This window comes from Phaenicophaeus curvirostris, chromosome 1, assembly GCF_032191515.1.
Source record: "Phaenicophaeus curvirostris isolate KB17595 chromosome 1, BPBGC_Pcur_1.0, whole genome shotgun sequence".
Taxonomy (NCBI): domain Eukaryota; kingdom Metazoa; phylum Chordata; class Aves; order Cuculiformes; family Cuculidae; genus Phaenicophaeus; species Phaenicophaeus curvirostris.
In genome coordinates, this window is record NC_091392.1 from 199,224,687 (window position 1) to 199,237,420 (window position 12,734).

Here is a 12,734-nt window from a genome sequence, read left to right on the forward strand (position 1 = left end):
TGTGTTATAAGCACTTTCATACGTGTCATTAGGAAGTTTAGTGGCAAAACTGCCCTATAAACTCTTTTTTCTGTTATTCTCTTCTCTTTAGTGCCATGCTTTTTGAAGCATGTCTAATTTAAATGATATGTTCATGTCCCTTTAAAACAATTCGCTCTTTTTAGATGCTTTCATGTTACAGAACTTCTTGTTTTCACTGATCACGGACTTACATGTCTGGAGTGAAACACAAGCAATGTTCAACAGAGTACAAGCTATGCTCCATATTGCACAATGCTATATATTACTCACCAGGGCATAAAACCAGTGCACAGAAAATAAGGTAGAAAGTGAAGGATGTTGATATAATTTTGATAGAATACCAGGACTCAAAATAAAATCTAATCTTGCAAGGGATTTCTGAAGGCCATCTGGAATTTCTGAGGGTAATCTGGTCCAACCTCCCACTCAGAGCATGACCAGCCTCCAAGATATATTACTTTCGGCTTTAAGTGAGTGTGAAGCATATGACTTATACAATCAAGACTCGATAAACCACAGTGTTTCCGAGGTTTCCATCTTTATGTGTCATTTTCTAGACAAGCTACAATGTCAAACTTAGAAGTTCTAACTAGAATTAGGAACACTTCCTTATATGGAAAATTACTAGATTGTATCAGATAACACTCATGACAGAATTATGCTGTTTTTTTGTAAAATAAAATGACTCCTCAGAGTCAGAATAAATTATATGTATGAAGATACACTTCATCAGTAGGACTAAAATTTCACTAGAAGCTTTTGCTGAATTGACTGTGTTAGTCATGAGGAACAGTATAGGCTTGGCCTTAAAGTTACTTTTAGCTCTCCATATCTTATCTTTTTTGTTATGCGAGCATTTGTGTGTATACACACGTACAAACATGCACGTATGCATATACGTTTATTCAGTCATAGAGTATTTTTTAATATTTGTAAAGTACAATAAGATTCTGAAATGTAAAGTGTCAAATTTAAAAATGCCTTCAGCATGAAGTAACATAATCATAGCAATTACAAGTCCAGATCAGGCATGGAAAATTCCCATGACTCCAATATATAACAGTTTTATAAAGCAAAGGAATTATTTTCATTTATTTTAACTGATGCCAAAGTAAGAAACTGTATTATATAGAATCACAAAAAAACAGAGAAATGTTTTTTCTTCTCTTTTGGTTCAGAGAACTCCAACATGTATACATTTTGTGGCCTATTTAATCACTGTGTCAAGTTACTTCTGTCACGTTCTATTGTTCTATTGACAAAGCAGAACATGATATTACGGGTACAATCCAATGTTTCAGATCAAAAATATGGTACACTACCCTGAGCAATTTAACACAGATTTTTTTTGTTTGTTTGTTTTCTTTTCGGGGGGAAAAAAGACAGGGACGTAAAATACTCTGAAAAAAAATCATTTCAAATTACATTTAAACTTTAACTTTGTAATCTATGTTAAAATTCATGTGCAAAAACAGCACATCTGTAGCCAAGCACAGAGCAAAGGTCCAGTTTTTGCTTTGTTATTAATAAGGGAAATACCCACACAGCAGGCTGTCACATTACCAGTGTCTGGGAATACATGACTTAAACCTAATCCATTCAGCAGATCCCTGTTCAACATCTATAAACCCATGCAGCTCCATGTGATTGAAAAAGGAAGAGAATCCCTGAGCTAAGTTGTGTTCAGCTTCAAAAATGTATCTCAGCAATATTAGGCCCATTGTATGAGATTCAACAATGCCAAGCGCTGGGTCCTGTGGTTCTGTCACAACAACCACATGTAATGCTGCAGGCTTGGGGAAGAGTGGCTGGAAAGCTGCTAGGCAGAACAGAACCTGGAGCAAATCAACAGCCAGTTGAACATGAGCTAGCAGTGTGCCTATGTAGCCAAGAAGGCAAAGGGCATCCTGGTTTATATCAATAATGTTGTGGCCAGCGGAACCTGGAAATGATCATGCCTGTATACCTAGTGATGGTGAGGCAGTAAATGTATAGGGTGTGAATGCTAGATTAGAACAGTTTCATTCTGTGATTTATAAGGAAGGGTAACATCCTAAGAGACCTCAGAATGGAGTACACCCATCCAATCTCAGTAAGGTGATTATAGTTAGACACATATTGTAGACAAGACACATACTTGTCAACCATTATTCTTTTTTAACTAAAAAGCAGGAAAGGAGACAGGTTATTAAAAAAAAGTTCCATAGGAAAAATGCTGTCAGACTCTTAGTAGCTATAAAAGGTTATTCAGAGCCCATAAAGTGAAGGACTCTCTCCTCCCACCACCTCTTAAATTAATGTTTCTGCAATGGATTGATAGGTATGTCTTTGTTATTTGAGTTAATTTGGTTTATTCTTCTTCATTTAATTTATCATTCAGTTAAAATCAAGTTTGGTGGAAACAGAATACCTAACAATTGTATTAGATAGCTTATTAAACTGGATTAAAAAGTTCATAAAGGATGACCCTACTCATTGAAGGCCAAGAGAAATCTGATGGGCTGAGTTGTAGAGCAACAATTCACAATATTTTGTCAAATAAATTTAGTTACAAATTAGTTTTGCTCATGCCGACATTTTAAATGAATGACAACAAACTTTGAAGATTTTCTCCCTTTTTTACTGAGCTCATAAGAAAGTCTTCTTTCTATCCTCTTTTCCCCTCTATCAAAATGCTTTTAAAACCTGACTGGTGACTGGAAAGACTGTATAGGTAATTTTTTCCCTATTCTTCAGATATTTTAGGCTTTCACACTAGTAAGGTCAAATTGAGGAAGTAGAAGCAGAATTCTTATCTCCTGTTCCCTGACAGTGGTGCTGGAAAAGAGTAAGAGAAGATGATCAACCTCTTCAGAATATCAGAGCACTTCCCTCTGGGAGTGTCTCAGTCGATGTGGAATAAATAGTATGAGGCAGTGAATAAACGAAACCTGAGTTTTTCATCAACATGTTGCCTCTTATAAAGTATTTGTCATATGCTTTGGGTGCAGGATTTCAAGGCCATATTTGGTTTCCATTGTGTATTGTCCTAAAGTCTTCCCTGCCTTCATTATTTAAAGCACTGTTCTTTTTATTTTTTGGAAAACAATTTAATTTCCCCACCTTGACTCTTATAGATTATTACATTAATAAAATGTAGAATCTAGTATTTGAAGGATGTTGTTCCAATTAATCCTAACTGCTTTCAATTTGCAATGCAGCTTTTAATGTAAATATTGTTTAATTATTTTTTTAAGCTTCACTGAACATCTTAAAATCTAATTGGCAAGGTAGAAATCTCATGAAGAGAGACGGTTTTCTTTCATGACTTGAAATATTTCAGAAACTATTGTTCAAGCTGTATTCTACATGAGCTAAGAATTTTGTCCACTTCATTTGTAAAGAAGAATTGCCCCTCAGAAAGAAGAGTTTTCTACATAATATTGTGGCAGAGGATTAATCACAGATTAATTATAAATGAAAAGAAATAGCTTTGTTGTTGTTCAACTTCTGTTCTGGTTCATTGTTTTCCTACACCCAATTCATCTGTCCCTTAATAGTACCATGACCTAGCTCACAGCTAAGTCTTCATTTTCAAAACCGAGTTCTCTATTTATCAGATAGATTCTTCTACTGAGTTCAGAAACACGAGATATAGCGTCTCTAGTTTCTGAAATTTGGTTTAATTGCAAGCAGCAGATTTTGAAAAAGATGCTAAGGATTTAATATGGTTTGCTAGAGTGCTGCAACATTTGATATTACACATCCTGGTGTTATTCTAAGCTACCATAGATTAGAACTTGGTTCTTTTACAGTCAGGATTTAGGTCTTATTTGCATAAGTAAGGTCATTTTAGCAAATTTGTTTTCTCAAAACACAAAAAATAAAGTTAATGATTTGAATACTGTCACCTGCATTTCACTTTGCACGTTTCCTACAAACAAAAGTAAGATATTAGAGAAAGGTCAGCAACTCATTACTCTATGATTCTATGATACAAGATGAGTCTAAAAGACATTAAAATTAATCAGGAAGCAGCATTGCTTGCCTCCATCCCATCACAAATAGTAATGATCACAATATTAGAACATACATCTCATTTTAGCATGTGAACATGAAACTGAGCAAAAACTGAGTATTTTGTATGATAAAAATCATCTTGTTCTGTCTATACTAATTTTAAATTTCTCTTCATTATTTATACACACACACACAGGTAGATAAACCTTAAGAGTTTTGATATGAAAGGGATTATTTACACTTTTGTCATTGAATTCTGTGTCACATCCTCAGAGGAATCTGTTTGAACTTAGCAACACTGGCAAAACAATTTCATTCAGCCTTTGCCTACCTGAACTGTCAAGAGCGAAGAATGATTCCTTGTCAAGAAGAGGATGATGTTTAAAATGCAAGTTCCCAACTGATGTAAGAGGAGTTGTTAGATGCGTGGAGATTTTTTTGTTTCTAATTCCAATTCAACACTGAATTCAAATGCCCATGTGCAGTGGCTAACTCAGTACACTGTTAACAACTACTCTGAATTTTTTCAGTAACTCATTTTTCTATAGGCAAAATACAAGGCAAAATATGAAAAGTTTAGAACTTTGTGTACTGATCTTTTTTTTGGGAAAAAAATGAATGTATTAATTAGTTCTGATTTGACTTTGAGGTGTCACCAATATTTGAATGTACCTCCACTTCTACGAATCCTGACTGAGTTTGACTTTAATACAGTTGTATACAATGTGCAGGAAATAGCATTGAAGTCTGTTAAATTCTCATGCATTAGCACTTTACGTTGGTTAGCACATAGAGGCCAGAAGTTGTTTTTTTTTGTTTGTTTATAACATGGCTTTGCTCAATTAAATGCTCCCCAAAGGGTTTAAAATGTTCTTTTTAAGCATTATCTATAGGCTATTATCACAGAAAAACTGCAGTATCAGAAAGATACCTAATCTGTTCTGGTAATATAATTGAATCTCATATATTCTTGCTGTCTCAATAAGCATTACTATTTTTCTCCATACCAACAATAGGATTAATGTTTCTCCTTTTAGGAAAGTTTACTTGTTTTAATTCTGCAGTGCTGCACCTTTCTGCCTATGTAACTAATTCTGTAAACTGATAAACACGTGAAACAATTACTAAAGGCATGTAATCTTTGATAGAGGAGTCTTAGAGGAAAAAACCCAGGATACCAAGGAACAGTAACACTCTGATATTATATAGATGATAAGAAGCAGAAACATACATACTTATGAGTGATCTTACCACTTTAACTAATGGGGTGTTATGAATCACAGATTTAGAAAGCAGAGGGATCATATCTTATTGTTGCAGATGGTACATTAGTAGCAAAATCCTCTAAAAAATGTATGTAGCTCATTTTTTTTGGCATTTCCAAAAATATCTGTGAAATTCTCACTTATTAAAGAACATTTCTGACAAACATAAATAGCCTGGTCTACTTTAATAATATAACAGCAACAGCAAAGTCATTGGATCAGCAGATAATGTAATAGAGGGGAATAGAGGGGAATAATTGTAATAGAGGGAAAAAATTGGACCAAATATATACATAATTTTTGTACTGCTAAAAATTCTGTATATTTTTCTTACAAAAATTTGATGATGGTTAAGATATTTATTTGATTGCATTTATGGTGGTCACTTAAAAATGTGCAAGAGTATTGTTTCAAGTATTTCAATAGTGCTGCAATAGAGCTTTCACTCAATAATCGCACATCTGATAAATAGCTTTATAAATCTCATAACACATTCAGGGCAATAAAAGTTCTTCAGAGATCTTTTCTTACAAGCATTACTGACACATCTAGCAGGACAGCAATAGATGTTTGACATAGCTCAAAAAAATTTATATGACAGCTTCCAACAGGAAGTGCAAGAAAACAATTTCTGTGAATGATGAAGTTAAGAGAGTCTGAGATATTGTCAGAACAGTGATAGCACTACCTTTCAGTGAAATTTTGTAAGAGCAAACCTTAAGCAGTTAGAGTGAATCAGAAACTCAAGAGTGTGACACCTCTTGGCTCAAAGGCATGATTCCAGGTTGGCAGTATTACGAAATGAAAACAGGACTGAATAATGCAGAGAATGAATGAGTTTTATGAATGGGAATGAAATACACTTTATGTGTATTAAACCTTGCTGTGACACATCATTAAAGGTATTCTTGAGCTTTGGCCTTATGATTTTACAAATTCTTACCAGAAAGCAAGTTCATTAGGAAGTTCTCTCTCATCTAAAGAATCTGATTTTAGAGCATCTGCACAATTCACTGATGATCAACATGTCCTCCTCAGCCAGCTTTACTGTGTATTTTTCATAACCAGTGCTTCAGACCTTCCCACGCACCCCATCTCTCCCTTTCAAGCTTACTGTTTCTACAGATTGACTCTTCCTCTTAGATAATCTCTTTATTCCCTGCAGTTTCTTGTTCTAGTCTACCTTAACTCCTATATTTTACCTTCAGCCTATCATCACAGCATATTTTTTTTTTTTTTGGCAATTTTTGTTTTGCCAAGTTTCTGCTCTGTTCTCCCTTCTGAATTTCTCTCTGTTCACTAGCACATCCACAAAGACATTGGAGGGCCTTTGATCTTCCTGCTTCATTGAAGTTAATTTCAACATTAAGCATATCTGTATTTTAAACTCATAAACTGAGAACTTATGAGTTAACTCCAGACTTCTAACTTGATCTTCTTCTATGACAAGATAACCCACTTTGTAGGTTAGGGAAGGTCTCTAAATGTTATCTACCTAAAATTTAATAAAGCCTTTTTCAGTGCTTCCCACAGCATCCTTCTGGAGAAACTGGCTGCTCTTGTCTTGTACAGACAGACTCTTTGCTGGCTAAAAAGCTAGTTTGATGGCCAAGCCCGAAGAGTATGGTCGTGAGTGGAGGTAAATCCAGTGGACGGCTGCTCACAAGCGGTGTTCTCCAGGATTCAGTGTTGGGCTAGTTTTGTCAAATATAGATGACTGGTACAAGGGGATTGAGTGCATCTGCAATAACCTTGCAGGCCACACCAAATTGTGTGGCACTGTTTATCTGCTCGAGTATAATAAGGCTGTAAAGAGGGATTTGTACTGGGTGGATGGGATGAGAATTGTACAAGGGTCCTGCACTTGAGTCACAACAATCCCAGGCAACACTACAGACTTGGGGAGGAGTGACTGGAAATCTTCCAAGCAGAAGAGGATCTGAGGGCATTGGTCAACAGCTATGAGCCAGCAACGTGCCCAGGTGGCAAAGAAGGCTAATAGCAGCCAGGCATGTATCAGAAATAGTGTGGCCAACAGGATTAGTGTAGTGATTGTCCCTCTGTACTCTTGCTGGTGGGGTTACGTCTTGAATACTGAGTTCAGTTTTCAGCCCCTTTCTACAAGAAGGACATTGAGATTTTGAGGCATGTGCAAAGAAGAACAACAAAGCTGGTGAAGAGTCTGATGCACAACATTTACAAGGAGTGGATGAGGGAAGTGAAGCTGTTTAGCCTGGAGAAAAGGAGGCTAAAGAGAGACATTATTGCTCTCTACAACTACCTGAAAGGTGGTTGTAGTGAGGTGCGTATCAGTATTTTCTCCCCAAGTGAAAAGCAAGAGGAAATAGTCTCAAGTTGTGCCAGGGGAGGTTTAGAGTAGAAGTTATGAAAAACTTCATCACAGAAAGGGTTGTCAAGCATTGGAACAGGCTGTCCAGGAAGGACATCCCTAGAAGCATTTAAAAGATACAGAGATGCAGACCTTCAAGTTGTGATTTAGTGGTGGACTTGGCTGTGTTAGGTTGATTGTTGGACTCCATGATCTTAAAGTTCTTTGCCAACCTAAATGATTATATGATTCTATGTGTCTATGTATTGATTAAACTGGTATCTCTGCCAGCTTTTTGCAAGATGCACTACTCTCACAATGCTTAAAGTTCTCACAAAAATCCTACTAGAATTATTAACATAGTTTTTAAAGAATCTGACTTCATGTGGCTGCTCTTAAGGAAATTGAAAGGAAATCATAATCTCTAAGAAAAATATCCAACATTTATCACATGCTGCAGAATGCATTTACAGTTACACATTTTTCATAAAACTATAAGCCTGCTATTAGTTCTTCTAATGGTCATCAGTAAAGTAAATTCTTCAGAGTTTTTGTCTCCACATTGCCAAGGTACTTCTGCAAAATTATCGATGAGGCAAAGTCTTTGGCAATCAGTTTCAATTTGTACCCAGTAAAGGCTGCCAAATACATAGCTTTCATTATGACCAGAGATTTTAGATTTAAACATATAGAAATTTATTCCCATAGATTAAAGAAGAGCTGACACAATAAGACAGTTTCTACTGGAACCTAAGTGTATGACAGAAAAGTACAAACCTATCTTAAGAAATACACAAATATTCACACTATTCATCATATCATTAAATAGGTAAATCTGATTTGCAGTATCTGTGAGAAGCCAGATTAAAACATCGTTTCCTCAGATTGCTGCTGTTTGGATACGCAGGAAGCTACAGAAACCACAAGGGTTACCAAATCGATGCTCCATAGAAGAAGGGGAATGGGAGAAGAGGGCATGTGGTCGTAGCCATGGGGCCTGTTACATGAAGACTTGAGATACCAGATGGCAACATGTAGGTGCAGTTGGGCAAAGATGAGGAGAACATAATGACTGAAATGAAGGAAGCTATAAAAAGCACCCAAAAAGCCTGCATGCTTGCCCTCTTCCCACCAACAACTTTTCACGGGGCCCAAGACACTATGGACCCATGCTGATGACTATCCTTGTGATCCTATCCTGAGCTCTTGCTTAACTCTCTTTCTTTGTTCCTCACTTCCTTGTTGCTGCTCACCTTTCATCTACTGCCTTTTGCAATAAAGAAAGCCTTTTTTCATTTACAGCATTTGACCTCATTTGTATCTTCTTCTCATCTCAGGGATTCCAAATGAAACCCACCTGGCTTCAGTCCAGGACTTGAACAGCATCATTAACACTTTCAGTTAACCTGGCCAGCTCACAGATACAGTCAGGGTAACGTGCAGGAAAATGCACAGAGGTAGTGACTAGAGAGAAAACTGTGGATGCTAGAGGATTCTCCACACGATCCATGAAAGAGAAAGCACTAAAAGGGAGCAATCCCTCAGCCATAATACTGCACTGGACTGATTGTTTCATGTATTCTGTGTCCTTGTTTGCTCTCTGTCACAGCCCATACTCATTTCACTGACACATTCATTTGTTGCATCTAACACTACGGGAGCCTGTCTTGATCTGGTAGTTTCTCTCTTTTTAAAGGAATGTACAATATGACTGAAGGTGGCTTCAGCTTTCTATTTCTGCTCATGTGCTTTACTTCTACACTCCTCATAAAGAATGCTTTGGTATTGGATATCTTTCGTCATTGGATCTACCTATCCCTATGTTAATATCAAGTTTTGCCCCCTATTTTCCCTTACAGTCATGATCCCTCTCTGACCTACCTCCCCTTCCATCTTATTGCAGCAACTTCATTTATGGCAATTCCCCAGAATTTTATTTTACTGTTTCCAGAGACAGAGTTGACTTTCAGCAAGATACTTCATTTTTACTCAGTCTTTACTCAAGAAGTCCATCAGAGACCACTGTGTGCTTGCTAAGATTTCCTGCACTTTTGAACTTGGCACTTTATGATCTGGGCTTTTAAGATGGTCATTAAAATAATAATGTTTTATTGATCCCATGATTACTTTATTTACCTTGCAGTTTCCTGTTTTTAATTACAATAATTGAGAAACTGTCTGGAGTGTTTCATTTGTCAGACTAAATAGCGCCAGCTGTTTGGAATGAAAACATTTAGAAGATGCATGGGTTAGACTACATTTAGATGAAGAGTGCAGTCCAATATTTTCCCATCCAATATTTCCAGTAAGCAAAGGTTTTATATTAGCAACTGCTATATTTTAAAAAGTCTCAAAACAACACTAAACAATGCTAATGAAAAGACAAATGAAATCTAGTTGCAGGTGAATCTTTTAGCATCTAACCATATTTCCCAGTGTATAGGTTCTTTTTGAGTGCTATTTTTGTTGTCATCTTTCACTGTCGCTTCTTGACACTGCAATTTCTCCTGTTGCTACCTCATTTCATGCTGATGCTTCTGCCATGGCCTCTGATGTGACTGTCACTTCTTCACTGCAAGTGGTGGTGAGGGCAGCGGCAATGGCACCTGTGACAGTAAGAAAAGAAGGCATGGGTAAACCAACAGCACAGATTTCATCAGGCATCTCATTAACTTCATCAGTTTTTCAGACAAGTGATTATTTTTGACAATGATTAATTATACACGAGAAATTGTGATAAATTTCTCATCTCTTTTCCTTTCGTATTATCCCTTCTTCACTTTACAAGAACAGAAAACAGGGAGCTGCTTGAAACTTCTCAAGAGGGTACAGCTGGCATACAGCTGAGCAAGATGTTTCTGGAGAGTAGCTTATTTACTCAGTAGGTCAACCAAAGTTACTTAAATTAATCTAAAAAAGGAGATTATTTAAAAATTCCAAAATGATAAATTTGAAAAAATCCAAATGTATATGAATAATAATCAATTTTTACATTTTTCTGTTCTGATAGTTCACTTTTGAAATGTTCCCCAATTACATTTCTAAAGTGAAGGAGGAAAAGAAAATCTTATCAACCTACATTAATATTATTTTGTTAACTGAAAATATATGTAATTTCCTTTGCTTTAACTTTAAACAAGTAACTAGACAGTAATTATTCACTAGGCTCTTTAATGGTTTGTGCAAACCTGCAAGTGTGAAGAGATGTATGAGAGACACAAGATGGCATCAAGTTGCTCCCAGGCAGAGAACCTCACTTCGTTGTCAGGCTGATAGTGTTCAAAGGAAAGTGGTCTAAGATTCACAGAAAGCTAAAGTACAGATGTTCTGTTCCCTGTGCTTTCAAAACTATCCCATGTATCTTTGTACAAATTGCCATGGGTCAGCTTTCAAAATTGCTTCAGTGACTGAGTAAAATATTTTTCTTCAAAATCCAATTTGGTTACTGTATAATCAAATATTTACCTAATTTGTGTTCGGTCTGGTTGTGTTTTGTTTTATAATGAAGAACCACAGTTACTCCATATTTTATTAGCCTGACATGGACAGTGTCAGTCACTACACAGATGAGCAACACAAGACCCACTTCATGCTGAGTCCTTTGATGTAGTCACTAAGGTAGGTGTTCCTTTTGTGCAGCACTTTCTGTTTGCCTTGAAGGTATTTCCTCTTTCTACAATAGTTTCTAGCTAGATGCAAAATTCCTTTGTTGAAGTTCCTGAAAAGTTCTTTTACCTCTCTGGGGAGTACCTTACTCACAAGACTACACCTAAAGACTATTATGGACATACTGAGTCCTCCTTTCAAAATTAACCACTAATGATGGAATTGTTAAAGACTGATGACATGCCAAAGATAGCTTGACTCTATAGTTCAGTAATCAGTACTAACACTTACATGGGGATTAACTGGCTGATCTAATGACGGCATCTGAGTATGGGAAGCAGTTACTTCAGAAAATACATAAAAGCGTGGATAAGCAGATCCTTCCTTTTAGTGGGATGTAAAAACACTTTTTGGCCTTTTCTCTTTATTCCTGTTGACAGTTTTTTAAATCCCTAACCTAAGAACCTAACTGTCCCCATTCACCCTGTAAGGAATATTATTGTGTCACCTAGTACAGTGGATTGATCCAGGCAGGCAGGCAGGCAGTAAACAGATGTGAGCTTTGCTGATGACCGTGATAATGTTCTTCCCATGAATTCAACACTCTCTAGAAGTTTGCAATTCCTTTACACATTCATCCCATTTAATTGTGATTGCCTTAGAATGGCTAAGGTCTGAATAATTTCTACTATAACAGCCACACATAAAGGGGTCCCTTTAAATCAACTTTTTCTGTATCTATTCTCTATAACAAAGGCATGCAAAAGAGTTGGTGTTTGCAAGACAATGCATTCAGGAAGGGAGAGGCAAGCAGGAAAGTGTTAAATGGCATTCAACAAAAGTATTTCTGGTCTTTTTTTCTTGTGTACCTGTACTGAAATAGTTAAAATATGAGACAACATTTAAATTAAAATATGACTGATTTCTTCAAGATGGTTTTAGTCATACCATGGATGAGTACTGAAAACTTCAAGTCTTCTATGCCTTCACTTCAGCCTTTATTGTTGTTTATGAAAGGCAGACTCTCCCTAGACTCAATCCATTAAACAAAGTTGTGCATGGATTTCCTCTGTCCCTTTCAATCAACCAAGTATTTTCACATTGGTGTTGGTATAGTTTTATAGTACAAGAGTAATATGATAATTGTTTCTAATTAGCTGTCATGATTTAGCCCCACTCAGACAAATTTTTGGCAGCTAAAACCATGCAATTGAGGCTCCAAAATCCCATCCCCCACAACTCAGGGAAGGGAGAGAGGGAAATGAGAGGAAAAAGTCTCATGGGTTGGAAAGTAAAACTACAGCATTAATGATATTAAATGATAACAATAATAATAACAATGAAAATAATGAGAAAGTAATAGAATATATACAAGCATATGAGATCATGCCCCCACCCCTCGATGACTATATGTCAACACAATTGCTGCAGAGCAGACAGGAGGGAATGGGTCAGTAGCTAGGAGGGAGCTGGACTCAGGAACTGGATTTAGGAACACACAGATCTGGGGTCAG